Source organism: Procambarus clarkii, chromosome 70, assembly GCF_040958095.1.
Source record: "Procambarus clarkii isolate CNS0578487 chromosome 70, FALCON_Pclarkii_2.0, whole genome shotgun sequence".
NCBI classification, from domain to species: domain Eukaryota; kingdom Metazoa; phylum Arthropoda; class Malacostraca; order Decapoda; family Cambaridae; genus Procambarus; species Procambarus clarkii.
In genome coordinates, this window is record NC_091219.1 from 4550536 (window position 1) to 4571704 (window position 21169).

Below are 21169 nucleotides of genomic sequence, written 5' to 3' on the forward strand. Positions count from 1 at the left end.
AGTATATTTTGGTAGCAGTCTTTCCTGTAGACATACATTTTTAAATATGACCGAAAAAGTAACATTAATAATTCTAACACGAATTTTCTCAATCTTTCGTACATTTCTTTTCACTGTTGGTGGTAATTCAAAAATCAATTCTCCAAAATTCATTTTTATTTCTAGTCTGACGCGACACTTGAGCGCGTTTCGTAAAACTTATTACATTTTCAAAGACTTTTGTTTACACATACACAACTGAATAGAACTTACACATCTCCGAATTGTTTATATCTACATTTGAGTGAGGTGGATGGCGTGAGGTGGTATTAATAGGGTATTAAATTCATCAACACAAGACAGAACACGAAACAATGGGTATTGAATGGAAGTGATTGTAGAAAGCCTATTGGTCCATATTTCTTGATGCTTCTATATTGGAGCGGAGTCTTGAGGTGGGTAGAATATAGTTGTGCATTAATTGGCTGTTGATTGCTGGTGTTGACTTCTTAATGTGTAGTGCCTCGCAAACGTCAAGCCGCCTGCTACCGCTGTATCTATCGATGATTTCTGTGTTGTTTACTAGGATTTCTCTGGCGATGGTTTGGTTGTGGGAAGAGATTATATGTTCCTTAATGGAGCCCTGTTGCTTATGCATCGTTAAACGCCTAGAAAGAGATGTTGTTGTCTTGCCTATATACTGGCTTTTTTGGAGCTTACAGTCCCCAAGAGGGCATTTGAAGGCATAGACGACGTTGGTCTCTTTTAAAGCGTTCTGCTTTGTGTCTGGAGAGTTTCTCATGAGTAGGCTGGCCGTTTTTCTGGTTTTATAGTAAATCGTCAGTTGTATCCTCTGATTTTTGTCTGTAGGGATAACGTTTCTATTAACAATATCTTTCAGGACCCTTTCCTCCGTTTTATGAGCTGTGAAAAAGAAGTTCCTGTAAAATTGTCTAATAGGGGGTATAGGTGTTGTGTTAGTTGTCTCTTCAAAGGTTGCATGGCGTTTCACTTTCCTTCTTATGATGTCTTCGACGAAACCATTGGAGAAGCCGTTGTTGACTAGGACATGCCTTACCCTACAGAGTTCTTCGTCGACTTGCTTCCATTCTGAGCTGTGGCTGAGAGCACGGTCGACATATGCGTTAACAACACTCCTCTTGTACCTGTCTGGGCAGTCGCTGTTGGCATTCAGGCACATTCCTATGTTCGTTTCCTTAGTGTAGACTGTAGTGTGGAAACCTCCGCTCTTTTCCATGACTGTTACATCTAGAAAGGGCAGCTTCCCATCCTTTTCCATCTCGTAAGTGAAACGCAGCACGGAACTCTGCTCAAATGCCTCCTTCAGCTCCTGCAGATGTCTGACATCAGGTACCTGTGTAAAAATGTCGTCAACATACCTGCAGTATATGGCCAGTTTCAAGTTCATGTCGACTAAGACTTTTTGCTCGATGGTACCCATGTAGAAGTTTGCAAACAGGACACCTAGGGGAGAACCCATGGCGACCCCATCTACTTGCTTATACATGTGCCCATCCGGGCTCAAGATGGGTGCCTCTTTAGTACAAGCTTGGAGTAGTTTCCTTAGAATATTTTCTGGTATGTCAAGAGGAGTACAGGCTGGATCACGATACACTCTGTCGGCTATCATCCCGATTGTCTCGTCCACAGGTACGTTGGTGAAAAGTGATTCTACGTCCAACGAGGCTCTTATCCCTGTGGCCCATGTGCTCCGCAGTAAGTCAACAAATTCCTTTGGAGACTTCAGGCTGAAGGCGCAAGGAACATAAGGAGTCAGCAGGCCGTTGAGTCGCTTCGCCAGTCTGTACGTGGGTGTGGGTATCTGGCTAATGATTGGCCGAAGTGGGTTTCCAGGCTTGTGTGTCTTGACATTTCCATACGCATATCCAGGTTTATATTCCCCAATAATCTTTGGCAGGTGGAGTCCTGATTTCTTGGCGTTCACAGTTTCGATCAGTTTGTTGACCTTTGCTTTCAATTCGGCTGTAGTGTCCTTCGTTACCCTTTGGAATTTAGTTTGGTCAGAGAGTATGAGGTTCATTTTCGCCAGATATTCGTCTTTTTTAAGAATGACGTATATTGGCGACTTGTCACCTCTCCTGACAACTATCTCCTTGTTCTCACGAAGGCTTTTAGCTGCCGCTTTGAGCTCGGGGGACAGTATGGTGCTTTTGTAATTGCCTCAATATGGTGCTTCTGTAAGAGGCAATTACAGAAGCACTTACAATTTTTTGTAGTGTGGAAACCTCCCTATTGGGGATTGTAAGCTCCAAAAAACCCAGTATATAGGCAAGACAACAACATCTCTTTCTAGGCGTTTAACGATGCATAAGCAACAGGGCTCCATTAACGAACATATAATCTCTTCCCACAACCAAACCATCGCCAGAGAAATCCTAGTAAACAACACAGAAATCATCGATAGATACAGCGATAGCAGACGGCTAGACGTTTGCGAGGCACTACACATCAAAAAGTCAACACCAGCAATCAACAGCCAATTAATGCACAACTATATTGTACCCACCTCAAGACTCCGCTCCAATATAGAAGCATCAAGAAATATGGACCAATTGGCTTTCTACAATCACTTCCATTCAATACCCATTGTTTCGTGTTCTGTCTTGTGTTGATGAATTTAATACCCTATTAATACCACCTCACCCCATCCACCTCACTCAAATGTATATATAAACAAATCGGAGATGTATAAGTTCTATTCAGTTGTGTATGTGTAAACTAAAGTCTTTGAAAATGTAATAAGTTTTACGAAACGCGCTCAAGTGTCGCGTCAGACTAGAAATAAAAATGAATTTTGGAGAATTGATTTTTGAATTACCACCAACAGTGAAAAGAAATGTACGAAAGATTGAGAAAATTCGTGTAAGAATTATTAATCTTACTTTTTCGGTCATATTTAATAATATATGTCTACAGAAAAGACTGCTACTAAAATATACTAATATATATATATATATATATATATATATATATATATATATATATATATATATATATATATATATATATATATAAATATATATATATATATATATATATATACCCCAGAAGTGACTCGAACCCATACTCCCAGAAGCAACGCAACTGGTAACTACAGGACGCCTTAATCCGCTTGACCATCACGACCGGACATAAGGAAGTGATAGCCGAAGCTATTTGAACCACTTCCCCGCCGGCACTCGGTTGGTAATCTTGGGCATAGCATTTTATCAAATCACCTCATTCTTTGGGGCACACGTGAGGAACACAAATGTGAAGAAACCTGAATGGTCCGCAGGACTATATGCAACTGAAAACTCACACCCCAGAAGTGACTTGAACCCATACTCCCAGGAGCAACGCAACTGGTAACTATAGGACGCCTTAATCCGCTTGACCATCCCTGACTGATCAACCCCCGACGACACTCACCCAACCACTTGGGCTGGACAGTAGAGCGACGGTCTCGCTTCATGCAGGTCGGCGTTTAATCCCCGACTGTCTAAGTGGTTGGGCAACATTCCTTTCCCCCGGCCCATCCCAAATCTTAATCCTGACCCCTTCCCAGTGCTATATAGTCGTAATGACTTGGCGCTATATCCTGATAGTTCCCTTCCCTTCCCTGACGACACTCATGGATCCATTTGGGTACAGTTTTTTCATCAAATTCTAGCGTATGCACGGGCCGCACTGAGTTTAACATGTGTCAGAAAGCTGCACGAACGTGCAAGCCATATATCACTAAGAACTCTTCAACCCGGCCAGAATTTGATGAAAAAACTGTACCCAAATGGATCCATGAGTGTCGTCGGGGGTTGATCAGTCAGGGAGCTTAGTTAATAAGCACCAAGACTGACCAATCCTTATAGACGATCATTGGTGCGGTGGTCACGGTACTGTGTACGTTTAGGGGTGATCCTGGAGGGCATGGGTTCGAATCCTGGCATCGGGGAGAGAGTGTAGTGGTTGTATTGAATGTTGGGGAGAGTGTGTTGTGGTAGTACTGTGTTGGGGAGTGTGTGTAGTGGTCGTACTGTGTGTTTTAGAGAGTGTGTAGTGGTAGTACTGTATATGGGGGAAAGTGTGTGTAGTGGTAGTACTGTATGTGGGGGAAAGTGTGTGTAGTGGTAGTACTGTGTGTGGGGGAGTGTGTGTAGTGGTAGTACCGTGTGTGGGGGAGTGTGTGTAGTGGTAGTACTGTGTGTGAGGGAAAGTGTTTAGTGGTAGTACTGTCTGTCAGGGAGAGTGTGTAGTGGTGGTACTGTGAGTGGGGGAGAGTGTGTAGTGGTAGTACTGTGTGGGGGGAGAGTGTGTGTAGTGGTAGTATTGTGTGTGGGGGAGTGTGTGTAGTGGTAGTACTGTGTGTGAGGGAGTGTGGTGTGGTCGTACTGTATGTGGGCGAGAGTGTGTAGTGGCAGTGCTGTGTGTGGGGGAGAGTGTGTAGTAGTGGTACTGTGTGTGGGGAAGAGTGTGTAGTGGTCGTACTGTATGTTGGGGAGAGTGTGTAGTGGTAGTACTGTGTGTGGGGGAGTGTGTGTAGTGGTAGTACTGTGTGTGTAGTGGTAGTACTGTGTGTGAGGGAGAGTGTGTCGTGGTAGTTCTGTGTGTGGGAGAGAGTGTGTAGTGGGAGTACTGTGTGGGGGAGAGTGTGTAGTTGTAGTACTGTGTGGGGGAGAGTGCTATTGTAGTGTGGGTTCGTGGGTTGGTAGTGTTGTCGTATTGTTTCTTCTTTATGGACAACCCAGCCCACAACTCAGTAGGGTGCTTATACTTCACTAAGAGATCACACTAGGCGCTTCTGGCCCTTGGAGAGGGGCTCAACGTCACACGTTTAGGGGATGCGGCTCCAATACTTAGCCTCGTTGTCACGTGCACACACCCACTCAGCCGCTGTGACTCCCTACTCTCTCCTTAGGTGATATGATCTCCTCAATCTCCTTTTACTTATTGGTTTTCCGTCCTACCCTGTCCACAGCAGTGGTTCTTGGTTCTTTCTCTCTCTTTCTCCTTCTTTACTATTTCCTGGGAAGCCTCACTAGGACAAGGGCAAACACCAGCAACTTTGATTACATTTACTGGACAAAGCACATACACAATACATACACCTACCTTGAGGTGCTTCCTGGGCTTAGCGTCCCCGCGGCCCGGTCGTCGACCAGGCCTCAGGCCTCCTGGTTGCTGGACTGATCAACCAGGCTGTTAGACGCGGCTGCTCGCAGCCTGACGTATGAGTCACAGCCTGGTTGATCAGGTATCCTTTGGAGGTGCTTATCCAGTTCTCTCTTGAACACTGTGAGGGGTCGGCCAATTATGCCCCTTATTTGTAGTGGAAGCGTGTTGAACAGTCTCGGCCCTCTGATGTTGATAGAGTTCTCTCTCAGAGTACCTGTTGCACCTCTGCTTTTCAACGGGGGTATTCTGCACATCCTGCCATGTCTTCTGGTTTCATGTGATGTTATTTCTGTGTGCAGGTTTGGGACCAGCCCCTCAAATATTTTCCACGTGTAAATTATTATGTATCTCTCCCGCCTGCGCTCAAGGGAGTACAGATTTAGGCTCTTTAGTCGGTCCCAGTAATTTAGATAGATTTAGATTTAGATTTATACACACATATAATAATAATAATGAATCCTACACTCTATACTATTTCAGTCAGGTTGCACTCCAACACCATCAGAACTCTATCATCAGCTTATCAAGTGGTATCCTATCTTCTGATTCACCACCTAATATTACCAACCTCCTCAAGTAGGACAAGTCTTGTAATACAATGGTGCACTATCAGCAAGAGAATATATATATCTATAACATGTACAAGGAAAATCAGTGTATGAATGCAATAACAAAAATATTACTATAAATGTTCCTTGATACACAACAATGATCAATCGATCACCCTATCAGTCCTAGAACACGTACAACTGTAGGTAATCCAGCCTACGACTGTAACTCTAAACTTCAGTATAAACACTCTTCGGCATAAGAATGGCAAACAATCACTTACCTTTCACTGCGTCTTGCACGTCTTGCACGCTAATGACAACCAAACACTATCACCTCCCTACAAGTAATCATTTAGAACTTCCCTTCCACATCTGGAAGTTCACTACCCTGATCTTTTCAGGTTCTTCCGGGTTTAACTACCATGATCCTCTGCAGCTCCTCTAGGCCGCTACCATGAAGCCCTCCTTGAGCAACTATGGTGCTCCAACACTTCCATTAGGGTCCTCCACAGCTCTCCTGGCTGCTACACCATGAAGTTTCCTCGAGCAACTATGGTGCTTCACCACCTCTACAGAAGCATGCGGCACTCCTCTTCACGGCTTCTCCTCACAGCTCGAGGTCCTCTCCTCCACTACCTTGGAGTCTCATCAACTGCTCCCTCTGTGCTGGCTTCGAAGTTCTTAGCAACTTCTTCCCCAAAGACAAACCTGCATCCCATTGACACTCCAATAAAAATGTTTCCCCTTAAACACATAAACAAAAATAACCACACTATATGTTTGCCTCCAGCGTCTATCTGCTCTCAACATACTGTGAGAGTGGACTCCCCCATTTTGGGCTGGTCCATGCTCCACCTCGCCCGGCGGTCTTCACTCACTCTGGGAGGGTCCTCTGCCCTCAGGAGCTGGGCTCCCTCAGTCACCTGCCAGCGCTCAGAGGCAGGACGTCGCTCCATGTTCCTCCCTCTCCACTCTCTTATTTTAGGCCTTCTGCCTTATCAAAACATGTCTAACTTATCAGTAAACATGGCTACTGTCGCTGGGCACACGGCCAACTACAAGTAATCACTATGAATTGGCTTAAATCGTGCTTACCACAGGATTGCCTAGTCGAGGGCGCTCCTCCCCCTAACAGAGTCTGGTCAGGGCACTCTCACGGCCCACGATAATGTCTCTGGGCGGCTTAATAAACACTCCTCGCCGTCCAGGACTTGAGACCACAACGTTCCCAACAGCTGGCACGTCTGCTCACTTCACTTCTCTTGGAGATATATCACTAGGGGTTCCTTTCTGACAGGAGCTCAAACGGAGCACAGCTTTCCCCTGCGATGTCTGGCCTCAAGTGAGATCAAAGCCCTCCAGAAGCGAGCCTCACACCTCCAGCAAAATATCTACATCTAACCAGTCATTTATCTATTTTCTTATTCACTGCCCATAATCTCAAATTGTTCAACAAATCCAACTAGCTATTTTACATCGGTGTCTTCACCTCCATATTTCCCAGACCTTATAGTCAGGTCAGGCTTGATAGAATAATTCTCAAAGGGGAGACTCGTTTTTCGGCTACCTGGGATCATAACAGTGCGTAGTGGTAGTACTGTGTGTGGAGAGAGTGTGTGTAGTGGTAGTACTGTGTTTGGGGGAGTGTGTTTAGTGGTAATACTGTGTGTGGGGGAGTGTGTAGTGGTAGTACTGTATGTGGAGGGAGAGTGTGTAGTGGTTATACTGTGTGTGGGGTAGAGTGTGTATTGGTAGTACTGTGTGTGGGGGAGAGTGTGTAGTGGTAGTACTATGTGTTGGGGAGAGCGTGTAGTGCCAGTACTGTGTGTTGGGGAGAGTAGATAATTTGGTGCCACATAGAGCCACCTATGTAAGGCAATCAGATAAGAAAATCAGAAGCGGAGTGCCACATAGAGTCACTCCATATTAGGTTATCTGAGGTGTGAGTGGTAGCAGTAGAAAAGTAGTGAAGATAGGTATCTATTATGTACCGCAATGATCATGTTCATTTATACAGTAATGTATGACAGTATATTTAAGTAAAAATTTTTTTTTTTTTGTATAATAAACACACACAGGTCAGTGCCAGTTACGCCCCCACATTCCTCTATGGGGCAGGTGTAAAACAGGTTCCTCTCAGTAGGGGTGGTCGCCCATACCCTTCCTCGCACCTAATGACCTTGACTTTACCGTAACAGAGTTCCACACCCAGTGGGGTCGTGTGGGTCTTATATAAGAGTATTCAAGGAGTATTAAATTATAAATCTCCCTAGGGGTTAAAAAATCAAAGAATTTATTAATGCTTTATTAGGTAAAAATCACAAATGATGTATAAGAAGTTAACTATGATAGTTAATAATTGTAGTTATGGATTCCTCACTCCCTTCCACCTCCCCATCCTCATCTGAGTAGAATTCTAACGTCTCCCCATCTGTGGTGAGTGTGGGGAGGTCTTGACACCCTCCCCCCTCTCTTGGGGGTGTGGGATGAATTGGGTGGTTGCCTTTTGGTTGAGTTTCCTTCTCCCCCTCATCTGAAGTGTTCTGGAAAGAGATGAGGGAAATAATTTATAGTGATTAAAGGTTTTTATAGGATTATATCTTTTATTTGAAAAATATTCTATTTCCTCTAAGAACTGCTAGTACATACCTCTCCCCTGCAGGAGCGACCTTGTGTCCTCTACAGCAGGCATCATCAATTAGGCTACGTAACAGCATCTTGTTTGGGGCAGACCCCCCACGTAGAATTACTACTCTACACATGTGGACGGGTCCCAAGAATTGTACTGAAAAAAGAGGTAAAATAGAGGATGTACAAACTTTTTATTGTGGGAAAAAAAATAAAATAAATCTTTACCAGAAAGTGAGGGTAATACTAACCAGGTCCTTCAAGGACTTCAATCTTCCCTGTGGGTGTTTTTGGAGAGACTCCTTCCATTTGTAGGGTGAGGAGGTTGGAGGTCTTCTGGGGAGGTTGTGGGGTGAGAGGGGTTTTTATATGGGGGTAAACCCCCTTGTTAGGTAGGTTGCCTAGCTAACAAAAATATTCTCTACACCACCTATAAGAACCTACACCTCTACAAAATGTCCTAACACCTCTACAAAATGTCCTAACACAATGATGTTTCATAGGAAAATATCGTCTCGCATAAGCGAGGGCTCGTTTATCATTTAATTTTAAAGTAACGCTGGAAAATACATTATGTAAGTAATGTACTGTTGAAGGCAACCCCATAGGGTAAGGTGACTTACCCTATGAACAAACATGATGCAATAGAGCCCGCAGGCAAGAGTAAAATCACTCTGGAGTCTGTAGCACATTCCAAACACCTCTGTTATTTTGTTAGTTTTAATAAATCCCTGAAAATAATGTCCATAAGTAACCGCCGACATTGCAAAACTATCGAAAAAAAACATTCGATGTTTAACTTTATCAACATAAATAGCTACCCAATGTCCCATAGTTAATCTGATGTGTGATGGTAAAATATTAGTTATGAAGACGATAGGTTTTCTTGATGAGATATTTAAATGTTCTATCTCGTCTGCATTATAACATCCTAGGTAGAGCACTCGATCCCCTAGATTATTTTTTAAATTAATATTTATATCATAACAATTCATTATGTTTTTAAGCTCGCACGTCACATAGAACAGTTCTCTGCCCGTCGATGGATAGTACCCCGGTCGTTTCCCCAAACACTAAAACCAGTCTGTTATATGTAACACCGCCACCAAATTCAAGCTCCATACGCAAGTTGGAGATTTCTCCACAGGGAGGGAATCTTTTGTTTGAATGGTGGTTAAGTCAAAGGCGAATATTGATCTCCCCTTACTAAAAGTGTCATAGCCTAGTAGTGAATCACGCTCTAACCCTAATGTCTTCAAAGTTTCGTAATAAAGGCGGGAATAATGGTTGTTGAAATCACCGCCAATTCGGTAAATTGCATTATTGTTCAAATACATAGCAATATTTTTCAGCTTTGCATTTTCAAAATATAATCCATTACCTTGGTGAAGGCCGGCGAAATAATTAATTGGTACAATTACCATGAATATCTTAGGGGGAATTACTTGCACCCAAGGCTGATCAATTAAGAGACTAGTTTGACTCCCTGCTAGGACATATGTTTTAAAAATGGTTCTATTGAAAGTATAGGTTATGGGGTCAGGGGATGCTAACAGTGAGCTGTTTAAGGCTAGGTAGGCACTTGGGTAGAGGAACACTCGTGTTACCCATAACTTAGCACAATCCATATGCAAGCGATACTTAGAGCCATCGATCACACTTGTATTTAGCACCCAAGCATGTGGGGAGAGCTCCAATCTTAGAAGCACATCTATATTATCTAATATGTATTGGTCTAGGGTTGTTATGTCCAATACTAGGGGAAAACACATTGACAAACCTTTACCTTTTAAATCGGACATCAATTTTTTATCCTTGGCGGTTGCTCCAGTAAAAAATGTATTAGTAAATTCGTTAGGGATTACACAATCATCACTCCAGTCCCTACGAAAGGCTCCAATTCTCCCCAAGGAAGACATTTTTGATGGAGGCATGGAGGTAATTAATTTAATAAACGACCATTAATTAAAATTAGTATTTGTTTCACCTACCTGCTCTCCTAAAAACACCTGAACACCTTTAAACATGGTATTTGACAACCCATTCACAAATTCCACATGGTCATCCTCTTCCAATTTTGTGGTATCGTCATCTTTGGTTAAAGATACCTTAAAATCTATAACAATATTAGCTAGATCTAAGAAGGCCCCCTGGGTTCCAGGGATGCGGAATTCTAAGTAATTATCCCGCAAACGTTGATTAATGTAGAGGTTGACAGGTAGAACGTCTATTTGCTGCGTAGAGGCAATTGAACTCTCCACATTACGTATTCTGTTACTTCTAGGAAATTGGTCAATAATACTGGAGCTATAATATTCTAGTCGTATTTTCAGCCCAGTTCCACTAGCCTCCGCCATGATCTCCTCCGAAAGGTGAAGTATGACTGCTTACTATTGTGAAAACATGTCATTTTTATACCCAAGACCTCGTTTACATTTTTTTTTTCTCCTAGAGAGTCTTTTAATTTTCCCGCCTGTTACCAATTTCTTCCCTACAGTCTTAAGAGCATCAATACCGTGAGTTCTCAGAGCGCTCTTTACATCCTGTTTACTACTGGTTAAATCACCAAGAACATTTTTCCCAAAATCGATAGCACTCAGTGTTACAGCTTTCATGAAAAATGGTATGGCCCATCGAGCCAAGCCAGCCAAGGTTCCAAAAAAAACACCACCAGATCTGTGATAAGGTGCTTGGAATGTGCGTATGTCATTCATCGCTCCCCCTCTCATCCCATGTCTCCTAGAGAGAGGAGAGAAGATCTCTCCTAACTCCTTCTGAGAAGGTGGGTGGAATGGTACACACATCCCGACACCTCTTCTTATAATAACCGAAGTCGTGGGTAAACACTTCTATATATATTTATATTTATATAGATTATGTTGCTATACTTTAGGGCGGATATGCAAGACTGCCGTAACCGACCTCCCATCTTCAAAACTAACCATTCGCCCAAACTGATCTGTTATTTTAATACTTTCTTTCTCCAATGTGTTAGTATTTAATGGCTTGTACACTAGAGGATGAGCCCCTCTAGAATATGAGTCATGATAATTGATTGCATCTAAGATATTTACAATCTGCCCCCCGTATCGTTCCGGCTCGATGACGTCACTATAAACGAGTAAATAGTCACAACCTCTGTCATTGTCTGGGGGGAATGAGGCCACGACCTTGGAGGCTGTTGTAATGTCATCTGATTTTGCCCGATATATGGTGTATTTGCGACCGCTGTCAAAACCAATTACATTAGCTATTCTGTGTTTAAACTGAAGGCTGAGAGAATATAACGAGCCAGTACCTTCATTGTTAAGAGTTGAAGCTAGTAATACCCGCTCTGAAGATTGGTCATAGGTGAGGATTGGTTCTCTTTCTGTGAAGTATATTTTGAAATCACTCCTCAAACTTAATTTCATGTCAGTGATTATTTGCCGGCTAAGCTCACCTGTGATGAATGTGATGTTTCTGGATAATATGTTCGTTTTCGGGAGGAAGGTATAAATTAGGTGTTCTGGGCTTTTAGAAAGAGTTCCACATTAAAAAGTAGCATAGACATCTATGCCAGACTCCCCCTCATCCTTGATGATAGCATTAATTCGTCTGGGTAGGAGTATGTTGACTAAAGCCACTTCATGTTTAATGGAAGGGTTTAAATGTAGTGTGGGGATGGTGTTTGTAAATGCTGAACTTGTGTTGGTGTATATATCTTCTTGGTCGAGACTAGTAAGGTATATGTAATGTTCCTCGGCCATTGTTCACTTATGTGAACAAATTGATTCAATTTCCTGCCGTTTTAAAGCCTTGATTAGTTTATTCCGCTTCTTGGGTGTTAAATTGTTTAATAAAAAGAACAATTGATGATGTTTCTCTACGAGAGAGTCCTGATGAACTGACATTTTTTGTTAAATTTGACAATGTCTTGAGCTTTAATCCAGCTATTGCTAGAATCTGGGCACCCTCTCCACTTGACGAAATATTCTCTGTGTCCTTTCGATGTTTTCCTAGACTGTAATATCATTATGGGAAAATAGTCTGGAAGGGATGTTGGGATCAATTCTTGCTCATAAAACATGCCACTGACCAGCTCGTTGTTTAAATCTTTGATTTTATGTCAGGATTGGATGTGTTCTGTCAATATGTGACACTAGAAATATTTCTTCTGTATTTTGGAGCCAAAAGCCTTTGTGAAATATATTCCTACGCTTTGCCAATCGTACATGCTGCCCAAGGTGCAGCTGTGGACTGATGGGAGTTATGGAGGAGTCATTGTTTAAATACATGACCTTAAACTGTCTTCGTATATCTTCAATATTTTGCAACTTATGAATGGCATGAGGAGTATTTTTTAGTATCGTGTGGAATGTGTGGTTGTACACGTCCACGACTTTTCGGAGGATGTGCATGTATTTTAATGAATTAGCTTGGGTCATATAATGAGACAGTTTATTCCTTAAAGTTTTGATGGCTCGCTCCACTATGCTAGATTTCATTTCCGAAAATACACTATATAATTTAATATTTTTCTTATTAAAATAATTTTGAACTGACTTGTTGTAAAATTCTCTACCTCGGTCGGTGAATATCTGCCTTACACCGAGAAACTGAGGCGTTTCCTCTAATATCTTCTTTAGAGTGACTAACACATCACTGGAATTTGTTGTTTTTAACGATTGAGTCTGCATTAGGCGGGAATAAACATCGACACAAATTAAAATATATTTAACACCATTATTGTATTTTTGTAAACTACAAAAGTCCCCTAGGTCACAAGCAATTATGGTACGAGGCTTAGGAGCTAATATTTTCCGTCGGGGGAACCTAACTAAATTTCTCCTATGTAAGGTATAAGATCGCTCTCCACGAAGAAAGTCCTTCACATCTGCAATACTGATGTTGGGGTCTTTAAGTCTGGCAGCCTTATACAATTTTTGAATTGATCCTGTGAAACCACCCACGCTAGAAATGTCATTATAGATGGTGGTTAGAATTGACCGTTTCTGTATCGTTAGAGACATTTTTTTTATTGCATTTGATAAACAATTTCACATCGGTCTTCATTGGCGATGCTCGTTCGTAGTTGTATTGCCTCAGGAACCGTCAGATCGACCAATAAATAACCATACTTGCTCTGGGATATTGCCCGACGGTATATTTCAACGAAGTTATTAAAAGTTTTTCGCCCATATAACTGGCCACTTAAAATTTCAAGTTGGGTTATGTCTCTCTGCTTCATTAATATATAATGGCTACAATTCAGAGTTATTGTCCTGGCATATTTCCCCTGGGGAAACAAATTTTGACTAATTAGAATTACAGAAATATTACCGTGTCTCCCTCGGGTGAAGATATTGGCTATAATTGGACTCTGTATGGCTTCCAGGTATAAGTCATCAATTATATACAAAACTGACTCATTTGAAAAAGGATCTTTATACTCTAATGGGTTAAACAGGTTCTGGGAGAGAGTAACCTTGTTTCGCAGAAAGGGGATGTTTGAAACAGGATGTTCTGTATTATTTGCAGTTGACACTAAAATTTTTGAGAATTTTCTATGGTATTTAACACATAAATTTTCCACTAGAGACGTTTTCCCAGAACTGCTGAATCCGGCTACAAATATTCTTGCTGAGTGGTGGAAAATATTAAGTTGCTCGCCTGTGACAGAAGTACACTCCTCCATATTTTCCCCATAAATGGTTCAATAACCTTTGGGCGGTCACATTATATATATATATATATATATATATATATATATATATATATATATATATATATATATATATATATATATATATATATATATATATATATATATATATATATATATGTGTCGTACCTAGTAGCCAGAACGCACTTCTCAGTCTACTATGCAAGGCCCGATTTGCCTAATAAGCCAAGTTTTCCTGAATTAATATAATTTCTCTAATTTTTTTCTTATGAAATGATAAAGCTACCCATTTCATTATGTATGAGGTCAATTATTTCTTATTGGAGTTAAAATTAACGTAGATATATGACCGAACCTAACCAACCCTACCTAACCCAACCTAATCTATCCTTATAGGTTAGGTTAGGTTAGGTAGCCAAAAAAAGTTAGGTTAGGTTTATATATAATAGCATATATATATATATATATTTATATATATATATATATATATATATATATATATATATATATATATGCAAACAAGCCTGAATGGTCCCCAGGACTATATACAACTGAAAACTCACACCCCAGAAGTGACTCGAACCCATACTCCCAGGAGCAACGCAACTGGTATGTACAGGGACGCCTGAATCCGCTTGACCATCACGACCGGACATAAGGAAGTGATAGCCGAAGCTATTTGAACCACTTCCCCGCCGGCACTCGGATGGTAATCTTGGGCATAGCATTTTATCAAATCACCTCATTCTTTGGGGCACACGTGAGGAACACAAATGCAAACAAGCCTGAATGGTCCCCAGGACTATATACAACTGAAAAATCACACCCCAGAAGTGACTCGAACCCATACTCCCAGGAGCAACGCAACTGGTATGTACAGGGACGCCTTAATCCGCTTGACCATCACGACCGGACATAAGGAAGTGATAGCCGAAGCTATTTGAACCACTTCCCCGCCGGCACTCGGATGGTAATCTTGGGCATAGCATTTTATCAAATCACCTCATTCTTTGGGGCACACGTGAGGAACACAAATGCAAACAAGCCTGAATGGTCCCCAGGAATATATACAACTGAAAACTCACACCCCAGAAGTGACTCGAACCCATACTCCCAGGAGCAACGCAACTGGTATGTACAGGGACGCCTTAATCCGCTTGACCATCACGACCGGACATAAGGAAGTGATAGCCGAAGCTATTTAAACCACTTCCCTGCCGGCACTCGGATGGTAATCTTGGGCATAGCATTTTATCAAATCACCTCATTCTTTGGGGCACACGTGAGGAACACAAATGCAAACAAGCCTGAATGGTCCCCAGGACTATATATAACTGAAAACTCACACCCCAGAAGTGACTCGAACCCATACTCCCAGGAGCAACGCAACTGGTATGTACAGGGACGCCTTAATCCACTTGACCATCAAGACCGGACATAAGGAAGTGATAGCCGAAGCTATTTGAACCACTTCCTCTCCGGCACTCGGATGGTAATCTTGGGCATAGCATTTTATCAAATCACCTCATTCTTTGGGGCACACATGAGGAACACAAATGCAAACAAGCCTGAATGGTCCCCAGGACTATATACAACTGAAAACTCACACCCCAGAAGTGACTCAAACCCATACTCCCAGGAGCAACGCAACTGGTATGTACAGGGACGCCTTAATCCGCTTGACCATCATGACCGGACATAAGGAAGTGATAGCCGAAGCTATTTGAACCACTTCCCTGCCGGCACTCGGATGGTAATCTTGGGCATAGCATTTTATCAAATCACCTCATTCTTTGGGGCACACGTGAGGAACACACCTGCAAACAAGCCTGAATGGTCCCCAGGACTATATACAACTGAAAACTCACACCCCATAAGTGACTCAAACCCATACTCCCAGGAGCAACACAACTGGTATGTACAGGGACGCCTTAATCCGCTTGACCATCACGACCGGACATAGGGAAGTGATAGCCGAAGCTATTTGAACCACTTCCCCGCCGGCACTCGGATGGTAATCTTGGGCATAGCATTTTATCAAATCACCTCATTCTTTGGGGCACACGTGAGGAACACAAATGCAAACAAGCCTGAATGGTCCCCAGGACTATATACAACTGAAAACTCACACCCCAGAAGTGACTCGAACCCATACTCCCAGGAGCAACGCAACTGGTATGTACAGGGACGCCTTAATCCGCTTGACCATCACGACCGGACATAAGGAAATGATAGCCGAAGCTATTTGAACCACTTCCCTGCTGGCACTCGGATGGTAATCTTGGGCATAGCATTTTATCAAATCACCTCATTCTTTGGGGCACACGTGAGGAACACAAATGCAAACAAGCCTGAATGGTCCCCAGGACTATATACAACTGAAAACTCACACCCCAGAAGTGACTCGAACCCATACTCCCAGGAGCAACGCAACTGGTATGTACAGGGACGCCTTAATCCGCTTGACCATCACGACCGGACATAAGGAAGTGATAGTCGAAGCTATTTGAACCACTTCCCCGCCGGCACTCGGATGGTAATCTTGGGCATAGCATTTTATCAAATCACCTCATTCTTTGGGGCACACGTGAGGAACACAAATGCAAACAAGCCTGAATGGTCCCCAGGACTATATACAACTGAAAACTCACGTCCCAGAAGTGACTCGATCCCATACTCCCAGGAGCAACGCAACTGGTATGTACAGGGACGCCTATATACAACTGAGTTTTCAGTTGTGTATAGTCCTGGGGACCATTCAGGCTTGTTTGCATTTGTGTTCCTCACGTGTGCCCCAAAGAATGAGGTGATTTGATAAAATGCTAAGCCCAAGATTACCATCCGAGTGCCGGCGGGGAAGTGGTTCAAATAGCTTCGGCTATCACTTCCTTATGTCCGGTCGTCATGGTCAAGCGGATTAAGGCGTCCCTGTACATACCAGTTGCGTTGCTCCTGGGAGTATGGGTTCGAGTCACTTCTGGGGTGTGAGTTTTCAGTTGTATATAGTCCTTGGGACCATTCAAGCTTGTTTGCATTTGTGTTCCTCACGTGTGCCCCAAAGAATGAGGTGATATGATAAAATGCTATGCCCAAGATTACCATCCGAGTGCCGGCGGGGAAGTGGTTCAAATAGCTTCGGCTATCACTTCCTTATGTCCGGTCGTGATGGTCAAGCGGATTAAGGCGTCCCTGTACATACCAGTTGCGTTGCTCCTGGGAGTATGGGTTCGAGTCACTTCTGGGGTGTGAGTTTTCAGTTATATATATATATATATATATATATATATATATATATATATATATATATATATATATATATATATATATATATATATATATATATATATATATATATATATATATATATGTATATATATTTTTATATATATATATATATATATATATATATATATATATATATATATATATATATATATATATATATATATATATATATATATATATATATATATATTAGTATATTTTGGTAGCAGTCTTTCCTGTAGACATATATTATTAAATATGACCGAAGAAGTAAGATTAATAATTCTAACACGAATTTTCTCAATCTTTCATACATTACGCTTCACGGTTGGAGGTAAATAAAAAATCACTTCTCCAAAATTCATTTTTATTTATAGTCTGACGCGACACGGGCGCGTTTCGTAAAACTTATTACATTTTCAAAGACTTCACAAATACACAACTGATTAGAACGTATCTCTGATTTTATATCTACATTTGAGTGAGGTGGGAAGGGTGATGTGGCATTAACACAAGACAGAACAGGAGGGGATATTAATAGGGTATTAAAAGTATCAACACAAGACAGAACAGAAACAATGGGTATTGAATAGAAGTGTTTGTAGAAAGCCTATTGGTCCATATTTCTTGGTGCTTCTATATTGGAGCGGAGTCTTGAGGTGGGTAGAATATAGTTGTGCAATAATTGGCTGTTGATTGCTGGTGTTGACTTCTTGATGTGTAGTGCCTCGCAAACGTCAAGCCGCCTGCTATCGCTGTATCTATCGATGATTTCTGTGTTGTTTACTAGGATTTCTCTGGTGATGGTTTGGTTATGGGAAGAGATTATATGTTCCTTAATGGAGCCCTGTTGCTTATGCATCGTTAAACGCCTAGAAAGAGATGTTGTTGTCTTGCCTATATACTGGGTTTTTTGGAGCTTACAGTCCCCAAGTGGGCATTTGAAGGCATAGACGACATTAGTCTCTTTTAAAGCGTTCTGTTTTGTGTCTGGAGAGTTTCTCATGAGTAGGCTGGCCGTTTTTCTGGTTTTATAGTAAATCGTCAGTTGTATCCTCTGATTTTTGTCTGTAGGGAAAACGTTTCTATTAACAATATCTTTCAGGACCCTTTCCTCCGTTTTATGAGCTGTGGAAAAGAAGTTCCTGTAAAATAGTCTAATAGGGGGTATAGGTGTTGTGTTAGTTGTCTCTTCAGAGGTTGTATGGCTTTTCACTTTCCTTCTTATGATGTCTTCGATGAAACCATTGGAGAAGCCGTTATTGACTAGGACCTGCCTTACCCTACAGAGTTCTTCGTCGACTTGCTTCCATTCTGAGCTGTGGCTGAGAGCACGGTCGACGTATGCGTTAACAACACTCCTCTTGTACCTGTCAGGGCAGTCGCTGTTGGCATTTAGGCACATTCCTATGTTTGTTTCCTTAGAGTAGACTGCAGTGTGGAAACCTCCGCCCTTTTCCATGACTGTTACATCTAGAAAAGGCAGCTTCCCATCCTTTTCCGTCTCGTAAGTGAAACGCAGCACGGAACTCTGCTCAAATGCCTCCTTCAGCTTCTGCAGATGTCTGACATCAGGTACCTGTGTAAAAATGTCGTCAACATACCTGCAGTATATGGCCGGTTTCAAGTTCATGTCGACTAAGACTTTTTGCTCGATGGTACCCATGTAGAAGTTTGCAAACAGGACACCTAGGGGAGAACCCATGGCGACCCCATCTACTTGCTTATACATGTGCCCATCCGGGCTCAAGAAGGGTGCCTCTTTAGTACAAGCTTGGAGTAGTTTCCTCAGAATACTTTCTGGCATGTCAAGAGGAGTACAGGCTGGATCACGATACACTCTGTCGGCTATCATTCCGATTGTCTCGTCCACAGGTACGTTGGTAAACAGCGATTCTACGTCCAACGAGGCTCTTATCCCTGTGGCCCGTGTGCCCCGCAGTAAGTCCACAAATTCCTTTGGAGACTTCAGGCTGAAGGCGCAAGGAACATAAGGAGTCAGCAGGCCGTTGAGTCGCTTTGCCAGTCTGTACGTGGGTGTGGGTATCTGGCTAATGATTGGCCGAAGTGGGTTTCCAGGCTTGTGCGTCTTGAATGAAATGAAATGAATGAAAGAGAATGAAATCAAAGACAACAAAACGCAACTACTTCATGCTACAAACGAGTAGAGAAATAGCAACATCGACCATAGTATCCGTACCCGCATTGAACAACACCTCGACATCCTCACAGACCAACATCACCTCAGCACTGAAACAAGGATTATCAAGAAACTAACAAAATTATATGGAGGACCTATGGCAATTCCACGACCAAGAGATGGCTTCCTGAACCTTGCAGGAATTAACCTCACTGAGGACCAAGTCACTCTCCTAAATCTGGGCATAAACTGTCATGTTATGTCTAGACCGAGTGAAATGGCCCGGAAAGTAGAGTTGGAAATTCTGTTGGACGACATATTCGACCTCGAGACACAAAAGAAGGTCACTACCAAAGATACCTTACAAGCAGAACTTATTGCAGAAAGAGGAAAGAATCGAGGCAACTACAGAAGCACCATACTGTCCCCCGAGCTTAAAGCGGCAGCTAAAAGCCTTCGTGAGAACAAGGAGATAGTCGTCAGGAGAGGTGACAAGTCGCCAATATATGTCATTCTTAAAAAAGACGAATATCTGGCGAAAATGAACATCATACTCTCTGACCAAACTAAGTTCCAAAGGGTAACGAAGGACACTACAGCCGAATTAAAAGCAAAGGTCAACAAACTGATCGAAACTGTAAACGCCAAGAAATCCGGACTCCACCTGCCAAAGATCATTGGGGAAAATAAACCTGGATATGCGTATGGAAATGTCAAGACGCACAAGCCTGGAAACCCACTTCGGCCAATCATTAGCCAGATACCCACACCCACGTACAGACTGGCAAAGCTACTCAACGGCCTGCTGACTCCTTATGTTCCTTGCGCCTTCAGCCTGAAGTCTCCAAAGGAATTTGTGGACTTACTGCGGGGCACACGGGCCACAGGGATAAGAGCCTCGTTGGACGTAGAATCGCTGTTTACCAACGTACCTGTGGACGAGACAATCGGAATGATAGCCGACAGAGTGTATCGTGATCCAGCCTGTACTCCTCTTGACATGCCAGAAAGTATTCTGAGGAAACTACTCCAAGCTTGTACTAAAGAGGCACCCTTCTTGAGCCCGGATGGGCACATGTATAAGCAAGTAGATGGGGTCGCCATGGGTTCTCCCCTAGGTGTCCTGTTTGCAAACTTCTACATGGGTACCATCGAGCAAAAAGTCTTAGTCGACATGAACTTGAAACCGGCCATATACTGCAGGTATGTTGACGACATTTTTACACAGGTACCTGATGTCAGACATCTGCAGAAGCTGAAGGAGGCATTTGAGCAGAGTTCCGTGCTGCGTTTCACTTACGAGACGGAAAAGGATGGGAAGCTGCCTTTTCTAGATGTAACAGTCATGGAAAAGGGCGGAGGTTTCCACACTGCAGTCTACACTAAGGAAACAAACATAGGAATGTGCCTAAATGCCAACAGCGACTGCCCTGACAGGTACAAGAGGAGTGTTGTTAACGCATACGTCGACCGTGCTCTCAGCCACAGATCAGAATGGAAGCAAGTCGACGAAGAACTCTGTAGGGTAAGGCAGGTCCTAGTCAATAACGGCTTCTCCAATGGTTTCATCGAAGACATCATAAGAAGGAAAGTGAAAAGCCATACAACCTCTGAAGAGACAACTAACACAACACCTATACCCCCTATTAGACTATTTTACAGGAACTTCTTTTCCACAGCTCATAAAACGGAGGAAAGGGTCCTGAAAGATATTGTTAATAGAAACGTTATCCCTACAGACAAAAATCA